Raw genomic sequence first — 20,744 nt, 5'->3', positions numbered from 1 at the left:
ATGGTAAATTGACTCGGATGAGCTTAGAGGCTCTCCAGAGTGCTTGTGAAGCCAGGGAGTTGGACTTTGTGGATAAGTCTAGGGCTGAGCTGATAGCTGCCCTGGTGGACTACCAGACTGATGGTGAAACCCTTGATGAAGGGGGGGATGCAACCAGTGAGGACTCTGCCCCTGGGGTTGTCGCTGAATCTGTTTCTGGGAATGCCACCATTCCTGCTGCCTCTGTTCCAAACCCCAGCAATTCCATGGAACTTGAGTTATTAAGGATGAAATTGGCCTTTGAATATCGCAAGTTGGAAATAGAAGCTGAGCTTAAGAAAGAGGAGCTGGCACAGCAAGTGGAACTCAAGAATAGGGATCTTGCGCTCAAAGACAAGGACACTGAATGTCAGAGAATCCAGCTAGAGAGAGCTAGAGTGGAGACTTCAGCTAGACCAATTGAGAGTGGCAGGTCCCCAGCCACCAAGTTTATGAAAGATTTGGTTGGTGTGTTTGTGGAGGGTTCAGATATCCTCCAATGGATTGAAGCGTTTGAAATGGCTTGTGCAATTCATGATGTAGATAAAAGAGATTGGGCTAAGTGTTTGTTAAGCAGAGTGCCTCAAACTGGATATGACTGTATTCTGAAGCTGAGTGTGGAGGAAAGGGGTCAGTATGAGTGTATGAAGTCTGCTTTGATTGCCAAGTTTGGCAAGACACCTACCCAATACCTTAAAAGGTTCAGGGATTTTAAGAAAAGAGAGAATGTGTCTTGGGTTGACTGGGTGAGTACTGCGCACATGAACATGATGGGGTGGATTGACGGTTACAAGGTGAAAACCTTTGTTGAGTTGTCCCACCTCTTGTTTTTTGAGCATTTTTCTGAAGCCTGTTCACCAGAGCTGCGTCAGTATGTGGCTGACCAGAACATTTTGGACCCCTTTAAGCTGGCTAGGCTGGCTGACAAGTGGGTCTCCCACCGGGTGTCCCCTAAGGACTCCAGTGGGAAGGACAAGGACAAAGAAAAGGGGACCTCTCAGAAAGCTGAGGAGTCCCAAAAGCAATCACAGTCGAGTAAACCAAAACCTTCCTCTCCTAAGACCCAAAAATCTGGTGGGGATAAGTCCTCTGTGGGTGGGAATAAGAGTAGTGGTCCACCTGCTGCAAAGCAGGTTCCCAGTGGTTCCAGTACCGTACCCCGCACTCCTGGCACTTGTTGGGATTGTGGGGCTCTGGATCACAAAAGGGGTGACCCCAAGTGTAAAGGTAAGGCACTTGGAGTACAGGCTGTCAGCCTGACCTACCCTTACCCCGTGGCTGAGGTGGAGGCCACTGTCCTCCCCTCCTCTACAGGAATCACATTTGGTGCTTCGGTAGAGATTTCCTTAGTGTCCCTTGGGGCCTGGGACCAGTACGCAGAAGTACTGGCAACTATCCCGCAGAACACCCGTAGGTTTTTGAGAAGTGTCCTCTTGAATGGCCAGCCTTCTACTGGTTTGAGAGACACTGGGGCAAGCATGACAGTGGTGGACAGGACCCTGCTCAAGCCAGAGGACTATGTAGGTGCTCCTCTGAGAACCACCAGGTTAGCTGGTGGGCCTCCCAAATTATCGCCTGTAGCCCTAGTCACACTCATGATTGGAGACAAGACAGCAAAGCTTCCTGTCCTGGTTCAGGACAATGTCCCTGCTAACATTCTGTTAGGAAATGATCTAGTAGAGTTGGGGTTGATCTCGGATGGTCTTCCCATGACTGCTGCTGCAGTCACTAGGTCACAGGTGACACCGGGTCTGGCTGTGAGTCAGGTACCCGAGCCAAAGGCGAGGCCTAAGGCAAGAAGAAGGAAGACCAAGAAGGCCACCTCTGTGGAGGGAACACCTTCTCTTCCTGCTGTTCCGACAGCACCCATTGGGATCCATGCTCCGGACGGGCTGGGTCCAGCGGAAAACCCAAACTCAACTCCTGTGGGAGAAGAGACAGAAGACTCTCCTGTGGGAGAGGTTCTCAACCCGGAGGATCATCCCGACCTTCAATGCTTGTTAGCTGAAGGGGGACCCTCCCGGGCAGACTTCTGTAAGGGACAGAGAGAGTGCCACTCTCTCGAGGGCCTGAGGAAACAGGCCCTGTCCCAGGCACAAGGTGAAGTGCCTAGGACATTCAAGATTTATTGGGAGGGTGAGCTCCTTGTTAGTGAGCCCACTAAGCCCGAACCTGGTGCCCGCAAGAGGTTGGTGGTACCCCAGGTTTACAGGCCCTTCCTACTGCAGTTGGCGCATGAGGTGCCCTTGGCTGGTCATCTTGGGACCAAGAAGACTAAGCAGAGGCTCTCTGCCCATTTCTACTGGCCACGGATGGGAGTAGAGGTGGAGTCCCACTGCAGGACCTGCCCAACTTGTCAGTTGTCTGGCAAGACTGGAGGCAGGGTCATTGCCCCACTGCAGCCATTACCAGTGGTTGGCACACCATTTGAGAGGGTGGGCATCGACATCGTCGGTCCCCTTGACCCTCCCACTTCAGGTGGACATCGGTTCATCCTGGTCTTGGTAGATCATGCCACCAGGTACCCTGAGGCAATACCCCTTCGGACTGTTACTGCCAAGGTGGTTGCCAGGGCTCTCCTGGGCATTTTCACCCGTGTTGGATTCCCCAAGGAGGTTGTCTCTGACCGAGGATCCAACTTCATGTCTAGTTACATGAAAACCATGTGGAAAGAGTGCGGGGTAACCTACAAGTTCTCCACCTCTTACCACCCCCAGACCAATGGTCTGGTTGAGAGATTTAACAAAACTCTCAAGGGCATGCTAGGTGCTTTGGAAGAGCCCCTAAGGAGGAAATGGGATCTCCTCCTGCCATGCCTGCTGTTTGCTTACAGAGAGGTACCTCAAGAGGGTGTTGGTTTCAGCCCCTTTGAGTTACTCTTTGGACATCCCGTGAGGGGGCCCCTCGCCTTGATCCGAGAAGGCTTGGAAGCCACCCCTCCAGGTCCCGCCAAGCAAGTGGGGGACTATGTGTTAGGCCTCAGGCGGAGGATGACACAAATGATGGGTCAGGCAACAGCAAATCTCAAGGCCAGCCAGGAATTGAATAAGTACTGGCATGACCTGAAAGCTTCGCAAGTGGATTGGACTCCGGGACAGGAAATCCTTGTGATGGAGCCTACCAAGCCTAGAGCTTTGGCAGACAAGTGGACTGGACCCTTCAGGATCATCTCCAAGATGGGCGAAGTCAATTATCTGGTGGACATGGGAGCCTCTGGGGTAGCCCCCCAGGTATTCCATGTCAACAGGCTCAAGCCTTTCCACAGGCGAGCAGAGGTCTCATGTCTCTTGCTAGCTTCAGGGCAAGAAGAGGATGAGAGTGAGCCCCTTCCTGATTTGCTGCATAGCAACCCTCAGGATGGCTCAGTGGAGGGAGTACAACTCTCTCCCGATTTGACAACAGAGCAGCAGAGGGCCTGCCGGGCTTTGCTCCAGCAGTATGCCCCTCTGTTTTCACTGACACCGGGCCTTACACCGTGGTGTAAGCACGAAATTGACACTGGTGACAGTGTGCCTGTCAAAAGCAGGAGCTATCGTATGTCAGATACCGTCAAACACCACATCCAGGCTGAGGTCGCCAAGATGTTGGATCTGGGTGTTATTGAACCCTCCACCAGTCCCTGGTCCAGTCCAGTGGTCCTTGTCCCCAAGGCAAGTTCCCCGGCGGGTACCAAGGATTGGAGTTTCTGTGTGGACTACCGAGGAGTCAATGCCGTCACCAAAACTGACGCGCACCCATTGCCCAGGGCTGATGAGCTCGTGGACACTATAGGTGCTGCCAAATTTGTGAGCACCTTTGACCTTACCTCAGGCTATTGGCAAATAGCTCTGACGGACCATGCCAAGGAAAAGACGGCATTCTCCACACCTGAGGGACTCTACCAGTTTAGGGTCATGCCCTTTGGGTTGAAGAATGCCCCTGCCACCTTCCAGAGATTGGTCAACCATGCGCTCAGTGGGCTGGAAGCCTTTTGTGTGGCTTACTTAGACGACATTGCCGTCTACAGTTCCACCTGGGAAGAGCATTTGACACATCTGGATAAGGTGTTGCAGGCCTTGAAAAGGGCTAACCTCACTATCAAGGCCACCAAGTGCCAGATAGCTCAGGGGAAAGTTACCTATCTTGGTCATGAGGTAGGAGGGGGTCAAATCCAACCTCTCTCCAGTAAAGTACAGGACGTACAGAACTGGGAGACTCCCACTACTCAAACCCAGGTGAGAGCCTTTTTGGGCCTCACTGGGTACTATCGCAATTTCATGGCAGACTATGGAACCATAGCTGCACCCCTGGCAGCTCTAACTTCACCCAAACAGCCTAGGAAGGTTAATTGGACTGAAGACTGTCAGAGGGCCTTTGATGGCTTGAAAGAAAGTCTGTGTAGGGCACCTGTGTTGAGTGCGCCTGACTACAGCCGACCCTTTATCGTCCAGACGGATGCCTGCGACACCGGAATTGGAGCTGTCTTGTCCCAGTTAGATGACAAAGGGAGAGAACATCCTATCATATTCATCAGTAGACAACTCAAGGGTAGAGAACTTAGGTGGGCTACTGTTGAAAAGGAATGTTTTAGTATAGTTTGGAGCCTTAGGCGTTTTAGGCCCTACCTTACGGGGTCCACCTTCAAGGTCCAAACAGATCATAAGCCCCTGAAGTGGCTTATGCAGATGAAGGGTGAGAATCCGAAATTGCTCAGGTGGTCGATTAGCCTACAAGGGCTAGACTTCACCATAGAGCACAGACCAGGGAAGAGTCACGATAATGCAGATGGCCTTTCCAGAAGGTATGTTGACCGTCTGGATGAGGGTGTCTATCCCGTGGGAGATTAGGCACCCTCCACCTCAGTCTGGGGGGGGCGACTGTGATGCCGGAAATGCATCTGAGGGACAGGGCCTCTGAATCCTTGTCCTTTTTCTGTTTTTACCGTGTGTTCTGTCATGTTTTCTGCCCAGGAGTCCATGAGGGACTCCTGGCAGTGCAGCTCTCTTTTGGTTTGGTGAACAGACCCATGGGATACCCTTATGGCACCCATGGGTAGGGGTACAACCCTGTGCCCCTAGTGTATGTTTTTGGGCACCTGTGGGTGGCCCACAGAGCAGGGTATGGGCTGGTGGCAGCTCCATGCTGAATTTGACAGGTGCTCTGGGTGTCCTCCATTTTGGGATACCCAGGCCCTGCCATTGGAATCAGTTGATTCCTGATAGGAAACAAGATGGCCCCTGTGGCCTCTTGCTTTCTATTGCCTGTTATCTTGTTTTTCCCAAAGTCCTGGGAAGCCCTGACTCTGTCCCTTCCCCCTGACTGGCTGTTGGGTGGAAGTTCCATATATGGTGTTGTTGTGAAGGCCCAGCTAGACTGACTGGAGCCTTCCCAGTGACTGTATGTTATGGGTACCTCCTGTGGGTGGGACCTGGGTGAATGGAGTGTGTGACCAATATACACTCCTTGTTGTGGTTGTCTGGTTTCTGGCATGAGAGACAAAGACTGAGACAGCCCTGCCCGAAACTGGCCTGAATGCAGTGGGTAGTGTTGAATGGCTGGGTACTTGTCCCAATCCACATTCCTTGTTGTGAGTGTCTGAAAGGGAGGAGTGTGGCCTGAATGCACTGTGTGCCTGATTGGCTGACTGACTGCATGAATGCCCTTCTGTGTGATTGGCTGCTGTGTGTGTGCCAGCAGTGTGGATGAGAGACAGAATAGTATATCTGGGGACCTCTCACCACTGGAAATTGTTCAGAAGCATTCAGAAGCTGAGTCTCCACTCAAGAGTAACTGGATTTGCTGATCCTCGACGTCCAACTGGAAGAAGAAGACTTGCTGTGGCATTTGCTTCGACAGAAACTGAAGGTTGTCGACATCGTCGAGGACTGACCCGAGAGAGGACCTGGCTAGGCGCCCTCTTCCCGTGCTCCGAGGGACCATCGAGCACCGCTGAATCTTCGCCGAAGCGCCCTGGAAGTCAGACCCTCGAAAGGCTGCCGACCCGAGACGGGACCGCCGAGGAGATCGAAGTGAAGCACCCGGACCTCGACGCTGTCGAAGTCCATTGCCGTCGACCAGGGTTCGCAGGTCTGTGTAACCGCTGGAGGCCCGTCGAAGTTGTGTTGCCCAGCCGTGGGAACCACTTGACGCCGTGCCGCCGACGACCGGAGCCGTCCGCTCCTTGCCTAAGAACATTTGACTCGAAGGACTCCCTCGTCCGCACCGTCGACCGCTTTTGCCCTGCCGGAGAAAGTCGAGGACGACCAACGCGCCGAGGAGAATCCGCCGGTGGGTTTCCCGCCACCTCACGATCCCAAAGACTCGAGCGACTCGACGCCCTTGCTGGGCTCCCGTCTCTACAATCTTTGCGGTCCAGAACTATTGTCATCGAGGTGCCCCGCACACCTCCGCCTTGCAGGACGCCGACGCCCCGACGCCGACGAGCACCGCTCGGACGAAGCTGCCGCCTCTTCGACATCGTTCTACCTCGTTTGTCGACGGACGTTCGACGCCCCGTGTCTCCCGCTTGAAAGGGAAGGCATTCAAGAAGGGCCGTCGATTCCCCGTCGCCGAACCCCGAGGTCTTCGACGTTTCTCGACGCCTCTCGACGATCCGTGACTCCTGCTTAAAAGGGGGTCATTCAAGAAGGATCTGTCGACGCCTCTTCGAAGAACTCGACTCCACCAGGTACATTGGGGGGGTAAAAACATTGTAGGAGAGAATAAGACTGTTGAACAATATATGGACTGGGCTTGTGTCATATCCCTTTATTTTACAGGTTGCCCAGGTGGGGGGATCTCCACACAGAACTGTGTCCAGTAGCTAGGGCCAGTATTCTGCCTATTGTTTCAACCATCTTTTATCTCTCCTCTCTCTATTGCTGGTTTCCTTCTTATTGATCTGTGTGCCATTTTTACAGTATTGTGAATGCACTTTAATGAGGTCTAATATTAGTGGTACCACTTTAGAATTGTAGATATTTATCATTATTGGTTTTCCTGAGCACAAAGTGCGTTGTTGTGATAAGTGTACATAACCCTTGAATATTAATTATATAAAGACTGTGTTTTCAGTAATACAGTGTGTGGACATTCCTTTGTGGGGGGCTTGGGGATACACTGTACTTAAGAACCAGCCTGCATCACCTCCTGAGAAGCTAGGCCTTGATTGCTCGTCCATCGCTACCGTATTAGAGAATCTTGGCTGGGGTCCTCTGTGCCTCTCCTCTACCATATAGAGAGCGGAAGTACAGACCCCCCCACCGGTCTTCACACATTTGCCTCCAAGAGACATGGTCTATTGACCCACTACTATCGGACGGTTTTGTTATATACCAAGCAGCTGCTAAACGAGGCAGCAAAGGTCGCCCTTATGGTGGATTGTTAACTGGGGTAGTGAATTCGATTGTATCTTGTAAGGTACAGTCTAAAGCGGAGGAACAACTCCTGGCAGTAGAAGTTGATCTATATGATGAAAGAGGTCTGGGAAGGTTATTATTTATTAATCTTTATAGCCCCCCAGGAGACTTGGCCCGTGATTCATTACAGGAAGCTACACAGGACTTGTTGTCCTCCTGGTGGTTGAAACAGGAAATCTCACCGTGGCCGTGATGGGCGACTTTAATTGCCACATGACTGATGAAACTTGTATATCTGCCAATCCTGATTTGAGCTCAAGATGTGTTATGGACCATAAAAAGAGGGCTATTGATGGGCTGGGCTGGTTGCAATTGTTTGGTGCTTGGGATATGGCATTGATTAATGGTCGAGCTTTGGGAGACAGGCCGGGGAAGCACACGTGGTCTAACGGAGTATCTTTTAGTACCTTAGATTACATATTTATGTGCCCGGAGTTACAGACAAGAGTAGCTGATATGACCGTGAGGCAGAACGAATGGAGTGTTGGTATCTACTAATGTTGGTAATATCCAAACTAATCTTACAGGATCCAGAATTGTGTGGTCGGAGAGAAGTATAAACTTAGCTATTGAAGCACTTAAACCCACTACTGCCTTAGATTACCACGAGTTTGAACGCATGACAGTAAATGAGATCGAGGAGTGGATATATAGATTCTCCGATCAGCATGCTACGGCCAAAAAAGGCTCTATGTTGAAAATTGGGGGAAGCTCACTCCCTTTCAATAGGGAAATTAGAGATGCAAAGAGAGATTTAAGATGGGCCACCCGTGAGCTGAAACAGATGAATCTTACTGGAGACCTGTACTGCGAGAAAGTAAAAAAGATTAAAAAACAATATAGAGTAGTTATTAAAAACATTAAGAACACTGAGAAAAATGCTAGGTACCAGAAGTTAATACAGACAATATGTACTAGAAATTCTCGCAGTATATGGTCACTACTTAACGAGAATAGAGAGAAGACAAAAGGACACTTAATCAACCCAATAAGTAAAGAGGTGTGGGAAAAATTCCTGTTAGTTCGGAATGCAGGAGGTAAAGAAACCATGAATAGATTCCAGGGGCAGGTTCCTGCCCAGGCACCTTTTGACGTTTCAGTTGAGGCAGTATTGAAGAAAATCGCGGCGCTTAAGTCCTCCAGTGCCCCCGGTCCTAACGGGTTAGCCAATATAGTGATCAAGAGTTACCCTTTATTCTGGGCTGAGCTGTTTTCATTACTCTTTAGTAAAATCCTAGAGCAGGGATTTATTCCCCGCTCATGGCAAACTACTATCCTGATTCCTGTTTTCAAAAAAGGTAATCGTATGGATTCGAATAATTATAGGCTGCTATCCATGTTGGACATCTCGGGCAAATTGTTTGCCTCCCTGCTACTTAGTGAGCTACAGAAGTGGGTTGATAGTTCCAACATACTTAGCAGATTTCAATGTGGATTTAGGCGGGATTTCTCCACTGCACACAACCTCTTGGTTATGGATATTCTCCGTACTCGGGCACTTAGTAAGGGCCAACCTCCATTATATGCGCTCTGTATTGATTTTAAGGCCGCTTTTGACTCCATCCCTCGAGCAAGGCCATGGACTAAGTTACAGAAATTGGGATGCCCAATTGGACTGCTATATTATTTAAAATTACTCCACCATAATACCACGGCGTGTCTTAGACGAAATAAGGAAGGCGATCTAACGCAAAATGTGATTCAAAATGGTGGGGTAAAACAGGGATGCGTTACAGCACCCCTGATTTATAATTTATATGTATACGACATTCCAATAGTCCTAGCCGAGGTTGATAACGTCCTCCTAAAGTGGGGGGAGTCTCATGCACAGTATTAGCATATGCGGACGATCTGGTGATATTCGATAACATCATAGGCGGCCTAAAACGCTCCGCAACTTCCCTATGGGACTATGCCAGTAAAAATGGCTTGACCATCAATCTGGACAAAACCAAAGTACTAAGATTCATGAGAAGAAGAGTAGCGCGCCTGAATCTGATGGTACATGGCAGCTTAAACCCTTATGCTCCAACCTAGCGTTATCTGGGTGTAGACATTGAGCCCCTAGGCGATTATCTCCTTTGCAAACAAGGGCGAACTTTACAAGTTATCTCCCTTATAGTATCGTTCACAAATAAGCAGGGTGGTTTTACCTTGTGGGGGACGCGTCAGCTCTATATTCAAGTATTCGCACCTATAATAATAATAATAATAATAATAATAATAATTTGGCACTTATATAGCGCTACAAACGTTCAGGTATCTGAGCGCTGCTTATTATTACCCACGGTGTGTGGTGCTCATTTATCGACCTCGGAAGGATGAAAGGCTGAGTTTGGCCCCGCCGGGATTCGAACCAGCGTTAGCAAGCTCTGCACGGATGTCAAAGCGAGCGCTCTACTCGCTGTGCCACTTGACCTATGATCACCTACGGCCTTGAGTCCCTGCATACTATGGAATTGGGGTGGTTACAAATACTGGAGGGTAAGTTCTGGAGACGGATCTTGGGGTTACCGCCGGGGGTCCCAATGGCCCTGATAAGACTCGAACTGGGTCTCCTCTCTCTCAAAACTATGGTATTGAAGAAAAGGGTGGGCTTTTACCTCAAGATGACTGGCGACTCTGCCAATCCCCTGCTTGCTGTGATCCAACAGGAGGTGCTCAAAAAATCTTCGACCTCACCCTTCCACAAAGATATGGTCAAACTCCTAGCAGACATTGGATGGACACACAGAGAGAAGCATGTAACAAAGGAAACCTTATATGCGTTAGGTAAAAAAATAGAGCTATGGGATTGGCTCGAGAATTTTGCGCATATAAGCACTCTCAAGACATATCAGTTTGTTAAATATCGACTGTATAATTTTATGAAGCCTCAAGCTTATTTATCACTGTTCCCCTATAGAAGACTTAGACTTTTCATCATCTTGTTCAGATTAGAACAATTACCCACTCTACATAGGAGAGGGGCCTGGGAGAAAACCCCGAGGTATGAGCGCATATGCCGTCTTTGCAAATCCCCAGATTGTTTAGAGACAGCCAGACATCTTCTCATCGAATGCCAGGCATTGAGAGCTACAATTATACGCCATCTGGGGGATTTTGTACACGATCTGGAAACAATACGTGAAAAGTCTTTTTGGCTTCACTGTACCAACAGTAACAATATGCATCTCTTAATTGCACTTTACAACATCTGGCAACAAGTTGAACTTGATCTAAAGGATGGACTGGAAGCACCTCAAGATTGAGGAGCACAAGTAGCTCGAGTTATATGTGCAGAAGTTTTTAGCTAATAGCGAGTTATGATTTTATTTTTATATATGTGTATATTGTGTGAATTGATTATAATGTGTTTATGATTTGTAAAAGTTATATGTGTAAAGATTGAATTTATTTTCAATTTCTTCAAAATGTATTTTATTTTTTATTTTCATTCTATATCACATTAAAGAAATTAATTAAATTAAATTATGTTAGTGCAATTTGTCACCTCATTAAATGACTTTCCAAACAAGTTGAATTTCAGTTTCAAAACTACCAGGTCCCAGACATCATCATCATCTCAGTAGAGTAACAAAACAATGAGGAACACCAACTCATGCATTAAAAAACAACCTTCCACACAGCAACAAATGGTTCTATGTAATGCAAGGAAACACTCAGGTGTTTTATATTCAATGGACTACCTAAAGAGGGATGAGGAAGCCTACCTCTGCGTCCCCCTCCTATGAAAAACATGACACTGGAGAAGGCCAGGAAACACTGCAATCACCCATTCCATTTTGGACCAATTCCCAGTGGACCAATGATTGACAAGTATTTTGAGAGATAACCCCTCAGCCAGCCCTACAGACCAGGGGTGGTACAAATATACCCTACAGTGGGCGAGGAGCCCAAGGCTGCAACTAAAGACACCCCAATTGACATTCTTGAATAAAGCGCCAAGAAGCCATGTTGCTGACATCATTAGAGACACCATGATTTAGCAGCGTTAGACATGAAGCACACGTGCCATCCGCACTCTGGGACATAAACACACACTCAAATACATGAAGAACACGAGAGTACAGTTCTGTAGTTGGAGGACAAATATACATACTGTCATTGCTTTGTTTTTAACATTAGCCAGATGCAGCAAAGCTGAAACCACAAGAAGCAAGGGATCATGAGCAAAACTAGCAGATGCTTACATACGAATAACCCTATGGAACTGTGGGAGCACCTATGGGACCTGACAGAGCCAAGTGTGACTAACCTATGGAGAATGTAGTATAGCACGAACATGGTAGAAACTGCATTATAATGGTTTAGTAAAAGAACAGCAGGCCACAGGCCTCTCAGCAAGACCCGAGCTGAGCTGAATTCAGGCTGGACAATGAGCAAAATGTGTGAGACAGGACCTGCTGCCAAAGCTACAAGATACGGATGACATTCCATTCCCTGAATGACAAGACACCAGCTGCAGTAAATACGAATACTTCCTCATAATTCAGAGCTGCAAAGCTCAAAATCATGGTCTCAAAACATGTGACTCAGCCGATGCTGATAATGGACAGTGACCAGCGCTGGGAAAGGGAGCCGATCTCAGGCTACCAGACAGAAGACTGCAACAAAGATGCTATAATGGGAGACAAGTGTTGCACTGAGCAAAAACAGAACTCTCATAGACCATGGTGGTACACACAAGTTACAATGCAGGCACATATTCCTGTGTATTACCTTGAAAAGGTACACCGAGAGTTGAAAATCTTCGCAGATCCCAGGCCTGGGGACGTCAGCTCTAGCCAACCACAGTTCAATTACCTAGGGGTGGGTAGCAATGGGCCAGAACCAAAGATGCTATAATGGGAGACAAGTGTTGCACTGAGCAAAAACAGAACTCTCATAGACCATGGTGGTACACACAAGTTACAATGCAGGCACATATTCCTGTGTATTACCTTGAAAAGGTACACCGAGAGTTGAAAATCTTCGCAGATCCCAGGCCTGGGGACGTCAGCTCTAGCCAACCACAGTTCAATATCCTAGGGGTGGGTAGCAATGGGCCAGAACCAATGGTAAGACCCCCACGCTGCAACATGGTTATAGATAGCGACTTGGGAGGGACCAGGCCAGCCACCTGACATGTGAGAGCCATTAGAATAACTCATATATGTCACCATATAGGTTATTAGGCTCCTGACAGCCAATCCCACACGTTGATATGTTTTTGGAGAGTGGCCCAAGTAATGACGGAACAGTGACGTAATTTTGCATTAAAACTAGCCTGCGAGCCAGGAGGAGTTGAGTTGAGCATGGATTCTTCCTATTCCTGTGCTGATCCCTGTTAGTTTTGTTTCTCATAAACCGCAGTTTGAACTTGCCGCTGACTGAGTACTCCGTTTATCTTGTGGAAGGGGCCTTGAGAGAGTCCGCAAACTCAAAGTGGCCCTCTAGCATGCCTGGGAGATTGTCCCAACAAGTTGGTAGCAGAGGCATGGTTGGCCGCGCCAGCCCGGCACCAGGTCGTCTTCTTCACCGCTGAACCTGAGAGGCTGCAGGACCCTCGCATATTTCAAGAAGATGGGAAAATGCATGCCATGTACAGGTTGTCAAGAGCCCCTTTTGAATCATCCTGTCCGAAGTTAGTGCGTTGTCCAGGCAGACCAAGACGGGGAGGCAAGCGCCTTGATGGGGAACCAGCAGCCGTGCAGCGCTAGCAAACCACAGAGAGTAAGTATTGACCCAGTCTAACAGCATCTGTGGGTCTGAGGGAGGGTATTGAGTATTGTGGAGTATTGTTGAATATCATCGAGTATTGTCAAGTATTGTTTAGTAGTCTTATAGTGACTACAGGAGCGCAGGTAGACGTCCTTTTTCTATATGTAGGGCACATTCGGTCTTAAAGGTAAAATGTTCTGGTGAATAACCTAGACTATTGACTTGAGGGCTTGGATGACAAAAGATATGTAAATAGTGGTATTCCTGTGGGTTGGGCGTTTTAGGGTCATAGATCACGGTATCCCCGTGAGGGCTAGCATGGGAGCTGGCCTAGATTGCGGAAGGTGAGTCGACTGGTTAAGTCTCCTGGAGTGAGGTGTTTCACACGCTAAGCAACGCAGCAGGTGCAGTTCGATTACAAGAGAATATTGGTATACTCTGCCTGGAGTGCAGGAAGACAGCTGTTGGGTATGTGTGGTTTGGGAGTAACAGGCTATTACAGAGTGCGCGCAATATTTGATTTTCCTATGATATTCTGGTAGCTAGGTGACGTCACCCTTCGGTTTGCACATAGGACAATAGGACACGGAGACCATAAAATGGTGAGGATCAAGTATTGGAAACTTGGGATTGGCAGAAGAGGTGAACAAGCAGCGGTGCGTGAAAGACACATTTGCAAGATTGTGGGTGTGCCTGAGGAGGCAGTAGTTGTGAAGGAGGAGCGGTACGCGGAGCATGCCTGATAAGTTGTGGAGCCTGAGAGGCTTGTAGAAACTGGAAGGTATTATCATTGCATTGTGCTTTTCTCCCTAAACAGCGGACTATCGAAACCCTCGACTTGGGGACAGGTAAAGGTATTAAAATGTAACAAGGCAAATGCGGGGGGTGGGGGGATATTCCCCTTCAGCACTTGTGTAAAACACTTACACCCTATAGGGAAAGGATTTGTAAATATAGCATAGAATGGTCTAAAAGTAAAGTGGGAAAATTAACTAAATCATGACCACCTTGTAGAGGTTTCTCCAAAGACGTGCAGTAATCACTATTGACACACATATACAGTACCTACAAGGGGAAGACATTGACAAAACACATGGCCATATTTGAGTTGTGGCGCATTTTCCAGGAGGGCGAGCAGGATGCAACAAGTCATCAGTGGATGCTAAATCAGCAGGAGGTGAAGGACCAAGGGACCCATCCATTCGCGCCTTCCCCTGCCCCTCCGAGCATACCATCCGATAAACACGGAATGTATCCAATGAGGGAACTCAGGGCAGCAGAGGGATATTCAAATCTGACTTATAAGCCATATAGCATGTATGGAACCAACATATAGAAAGGATGAGAAGCTGAAAGGCACAGTGCAGCCAGCCAGTGATCCAGAGGTGAGCAGTGAGGTTCAGCAGGGCGTGAAGGAGGGGTCTGAGGTCATAACAACAAATGAATGGATAGTGGATGAGTGGATAGCAGCACAGGTGCTCCTGAAACTTCAAGGGAAGACAAATGGAGAGGCAGAAGGGGTGACTGAGGTGATAGAAAGCCTAAAGAGGAACAGCGACACGACAGATTGGTCAGAGATAATGGACGAGGAAGACAGGAGGGAGAAGGACAGGGAAGTGTGATTAGTGCGCAAAGACAGGGAGGGAAGGAGAGAAGAGAAGTTGGAAAGGGAGGATAGAGAACAACAAAGGGAGAAAGTGAAGGAACACCTGGAAAGGGAACTGGGAAAGGGAACTGGAAGAGAGGATTAAGAGGGATCTCAAGGAGCGGAAGAGGGCAGAAAGAGAGATGAGGGAGAAGAGAGAACGGGAGCTGGAAAAGGCAGAAAGACAGAGAGAGATAGCGGAGTAATAAAAACGCAAGTTAGCAGAAAGGGAACAGAGGGGGTTACAGTTGGACAGACTGGCAAGGGAACGAGTGTGCAGGCAGGAGGATGAGCGAGCAATAACAGTGGTGAAGACACAAATAGCCATGGATAGGGGAGGAATAGATTTGAGGAACCGAGATGGCAGAACCAGACAGCACAAACTCTCATGGCAGGGGTGCAACTGCGGGATGAGGAGCCGGCCTAGGGGGCTGGGCAGGAGGTAGCAAGTGTGACCTCAGCATGAAGCCCAACACAGACTTGACATAGAGGAGACTGAGTTTTGCAGATGATTTCTGTAACAACATGGACACAGGATTGGAAAACAAGGACAAATACAGTGGGGAAGAGAGGGGGAGCAGTATCAATCCCAGTCAGCAGGGACGGGGCAGGACAGACAAACGGGTGTCATGGGTGTTCAGGACGCATACACAGGGAGAGGGAGGAGGTGGCTCGGAGGAGCAGGTACAGCAGGTGGATGACTGTTGCAACACGCACAGCACCTATATTAAGGGATCTCCCAGGCCGAAGGAGAGAAGAGACAGCCATAGCTTATTCAAAGGGAGGATTGACTAGGGTTTATGATGACAGCAGGAGAGTGCCCAGATTGGAACCAGTAGGTGTATGCGCAGGCATTGAGAGCAAGAGGGGGGATCGACAAATTAGACTGACTAGAAGGACACAAGGAGGAGGCAGCCTTTACACAGATGCCCTTATTGGAGAGAAGAGGGGTGAGACCTCAGTATGTGTCATGGAAGCACACAGAGAAGGAGAATGTGAGGTGCAGACTACCATTGTTGAGTGCAGGAGTGGGAAGTGGATTTGTGAGATGGAGAAATGACAGCTGGCCATAGGCTAGCAGTAGCGGACATAAAGGAACTTCAAGTATCGATATTGGGAGACGCAGCCAATGACATATGGAAGAGGGCGGGGTTCCCGGGGGTGACGACACAGAACACAGCACACGACAGATCACCATTTGCAAATTGCAGGGCAGCAGTATGGAAAGCATTGAGAACACAATACCCAGACACATCAGACATAGGAGCGATTATGTCATGCAAAATGAGGGGAAATGAAGATCCTGTGCTGTACATTCAGGAGATTCAAGAGCTTTGGCGCCTCGAAACTCGAGAGCCTTGGGACAAAACAGTCACAATATTCTACCACATATTAGTGCATGGACAACCAGAGCAAGTTCAGAAGAGTTTGAGGAAATTGGTAGGGATGGAAGCGAAAGGATGGCCAGAGATACAGCTCACGATAGTGCATCATTGTAGACTATGGCAGGAGAAGGTTAAGCAAAAAGCAGAAGACAGCAAGGCAGTTGAAGCGAAACTAGTGAAGAGAAAGCTATCGAAGTATGCAATCGAAGTGGCGGTTTTAACCAGCCCCACCTCACAGGCGCAGCCACAGTATCAGCAGCCACAACAGTTTGCACTGCCCATGGGAGGATGGTTTATATGGCGGGGTGGACCCCAACAGGGGTGCCGACGAAGGGTGGACCTTTAGACTGACATTGCCATTGCATGGATTTCAGGCATCATAGGGAAAGTGTGGCAGATCCCAAACGAGTACCTGTTCAGGCCAGAAACCCCATTGGATGAGCCAGAAGGAACAATAGTGCCCATAGAAATCGAAGCAGTGGTGACATTAGAGGATTGGATTGTAGTGCACGGGATGGATGCCACAGGGCGTGCATGGAGAATAATTGCAGTTGCGGAGGGGTGCAGGCTGACCACAGTGACAGATGATGAACTATTCAATGAAGAGATACAGTAACTGAAGATGGTGTTCAAAATGAGTGTGACCTATTGGTTACAGAGAAGTGCCACAGAGAATGGCAATGGCGCTGTATGCGCCACCCTCATTCTGGAAGGAGGACATGGCCAAAGTACCCAGTAGTTTATGGACCACAAGTCCTTATGACATTGGGAGCATAAAGAGCATAGGGGGAGTGAAAATCACATTGAAGCCAGAAGTGATTTTGCGAAGAGTAAAACAGTACCCCCTAACAAAGGAAGCAGATGAAGGCATTTATGAGACAATCATAGCTCCGATTGAGAGAGGCATTCTGGTACAATCCCCATGGGGCAATCCCCATGTAACACAGCAGGGTACCCCTTGCACAAGGAAAATGGGGGTCATGGCATTTCATTCAGGATTTAAGACCTCTTGACCATATTGTCAAAGTATCCTCTAGTTGAAAACCCAGCAACAGTTTTGTGTAGTATTCCAGTGGAATGTGCCTGTTTCAAGGTCATTGATTTGTAGAATGCATTCTTCTCAGTGCCACTACACCCAGACTCACAAGACTTGACCAGCTTTATGTATAGAAATAAGAAGTGGAAGCACACTTGTTTACCACAGGGATACTGGGAGTCACCCTCTATCTTTAACAGAGTGGTACAGATGGGTCTAAGTAACATACAGACGGAAAGCGCAGTTATACAGTATGCAGACAACATTTTGATTGCAGTGAGACAGAAGATCAGTGCAGGAGGGACTCAGTGCAGATGCTGATGGTGTTAGCTGACAAAGGGTACAAGGTGTACAAGGCCAAGTTACAGTACTATCAGAAGGAGGTGCTATACATTGGACAGACCATATCCAAGGACAGCCGATATATTACCCCACAGAGAGCAGAAACATACACAAAATACCCCAGCCAAGCACAGTGAATGAGATGCAACAGTTCTTTGGGTTTATGCAATTATTGCAGAGCATAGGTCTTTGACTACACCAAATACACGATGCCACTATTGTGCACCCTGAAAGAGGTGCAGAGGGGAACAAAGACACTGACATGGACAACAGAGATGACTGAGGCCTTTGAGGAACTGAAGGAAGCAATAAGCACTGCCCCAGTGTTAGGGATCTGACTACAAAAAGGAATTGTTCCTATTCTCGCACACTGACGGTGTCGTGATGAAGGTAGTACTGACACAAAAGACAAGCATGGGGCCTAAGCCGATAGCTTACTACAGTGGACAACTTGACCCAGTGATGAGAGGACATTATCCATGCGAACAAGCTTTGGCCGATGCGGCCTTCGTAGTGGAGAAATCAGCAGCAGTGACAATAGGGTGCACCACCACTCTTTACCTGGAACACCCCATCTTTGCGATACTGCTGAAGCCAAAGAGCACACTGACCACAAAGTGAGCATCTGGGTACGAGGTGATACTATTGAATATAGGCTTGAAGACAGTAAGATGCAAAACTGTAAACCCAGCAACATTTTGGAAGATGTTCTTCAGGCATGAGACCATGTGCATGACTGCACAAAGAACATAGAGATATTCAGTGAGACACGCAAGGTAGAGGAGGATGAACTTGAGTGGGGAAACGTACTCTACATTGACGGTTCTTCGACATTTGATCACATCGATGAGTCAAAAATACAGAGACTTCAGTGGTAAGAATGAAGGAGGACGGGACAAGTGAGGTGGTTTCAAGTGCACGGCTACCATCCCATTACTCAGCACAAGCAGCAGAACTAGTGGCTCTCATATTAGCACTGGAGTGCAGCATAGAGAAGGAGGTGATGATCTTTTCTGACTCCGCCTACGTGACATTTTTTATTTATTTTGTATTTATTTATACCGCGCCAGAGCCCGCAGGCATCGGGGTGCCACACATACACGCAAAACTTTAGACACACCGGCTAAAGGACAACACACAATATCAGAATTTCAGGCAAGATTTACATTTGATTCATGGGGTTTATCTAAACAAGTAGGTCTTTAGTTTCTTTTGGAAAACGCTGTATGAGGATTCTAATCTTATTTGTGGTGGGAGATTATTCCATATGGTCGCAACCTTAGTGTGCAAGGCTTTGCCTAGATCATTGGTTTTCCTGGATCTGGTAGTTACGAGATTGCCCTGAGCTTCAGATCTGAGGGCTCGGGCCGGCACATAAGCAACCAATTTGATCTTGCGGTATGCTGGGGCTTTCTCATGGACGCACCTATGAGCTAGAGTCAGGGCCTTCAACTGAATTCTGTCCTCGATAGTTAGCCAGTGTAGATTTCTCCTGTCTTCCCTAATGTGTTCAAGTTTTCCTTTTTTCTTTGAAAATTCGCACAGCCCTGTTTTGTATTTTTTGGCATTTTGCAATGGGCCCTTTGTTTGCTCCTAGTAATAGTGCATTACCATAATACATCCTGGACATTATGGTGGCTCTTGTGACTGTGGCCCAGTTTTCCTCGCTTAAATAGGGACGAATTATATGCAAGAGTCTCAGGTAGTATGAGCAGTTCTTGTTCAGTTGCATGACCTGAGCCTCTGCGCTCAATGATGCTTCCATATGCATCCCCAGGGTTTTGACTTTATTTACAACCTTTATTTGGGACTCATTAATGTGGAAAAAGTCATATTGATGGTTCAGTTTAGCCCTAGCTGAGTTGGTCCTGAAGATCATTAATTAAGCCATCAACAGTACACTCAGGACAGGCACAGTGCCTCAGGAGAGGGTTCAGGAGAGCAGACAGGACCCCAGTGCAGCATGCGCTATTATTGGACAGATTGATTGACGTGATTGCTTATCCTCATGACCCAAAGTACTATGAAGGGAGGAAGGTTTGGTGCAACCCCGAAGGAGTGTGCTGTTTGTTACATGCACTGGTCGTTCGACGACCAAACAAACTATTATGGACACCTTGGAGGAATAACGAAGATATGACAGCCCAGCAAAACAGGACTGTCATATAAGGTTGTGGTCGACAGGTCGACAAGAGGGGGGACTGAAGAGGGTCGGGGAAGCCTACCACCTCCTCCCCTCCTATGAAATACATGACACGGAAGAAGGCCAGGAAACACTGCAATCACACATTCTATTTCGGACGTATTCCCAGTGGACCAATAATTGACAAGTATGTTCGAGAGATACCCCTTCAGCCAGCCCTAGAGACCAGGTGCCATACAAATTTACCCTAAAGTGGATGGGGAGCCACAGGCTGCAACTAAAGACACCTCAATTGCTGACGTCGTTAGAGACACCACGACTTAGCAGCGATAGACATGAAGCACAAGTGCCATCCACACTCCGGGACATAAACACACACTTGAATAAATGAAGAACACGAGCGTAACGTTCTATAGTTAGAGGACAGACACATATACATACTGTCATTGCTTTATTATTTATGCCATTACTCAGATGCAGCAATGCAGAAACCGCAAGAAGCAAGATCCTGAGCAAAGCTTACATACGAATAACCCTATGGAACAGTAGAAGCACCTATGGGACCTGACAGACCCAAGTGTGATTAGCCTATGGAGAATGTGGTATAGCATGAACATGGTAGAACCCGCATTATAATGGTTTAGGAAAAGTACAGCAGGCCACAGGCCTGTCAGCAAGAGCCGAGCTGAGCTGAATTCAGGCTGGACAAGGAGCAAAACGTGTGAGACAGGACCCACTGCCAAGGTCACAAGATATGGATGATATTCAAATTCCATGGACAAGACACCAGCTGCAGTAAATATAAATAATTCCTTATAATTCCGAGCTGCACAGCTCAAAATAATGGTCTTGGAACACGAGACCCAGCCAACGCAGACAATGGACAGAGACCATCGCTGGGAAAGGGAGCCAATCTCTGGCTACCAGACAGAAGACTCCAATAAAGATGCTTCAATGTGAGACAAGGGTTGCACCGAGCAAAAAGAGCACTCTCATAGACTAAGGTGGTACACACAAGTTACAATGCAGACACATAGTCCTTCTTATTACCTTGAAAAGGTACACCGAGAGCGGA

The sequence above is a fragment of the Ambystoma mexicanum genome, chromosome 10, assembly GCF_040938575.1.
Source record: "Ambystoma mexicanum isolate Mex_15411 chromosome 10, UKY_AmexF1_1, whole genome shotgun sequence".
NCBI classification, from domain to species: Eukaryota; Metazoa; Chordata; class Amphibia; order Caudata; family Ambystomatidae; genus Ambystoma; species Ambystoma mexicanum.
This window is presented reverse-complemented; position numbering follows the sequence as displayed.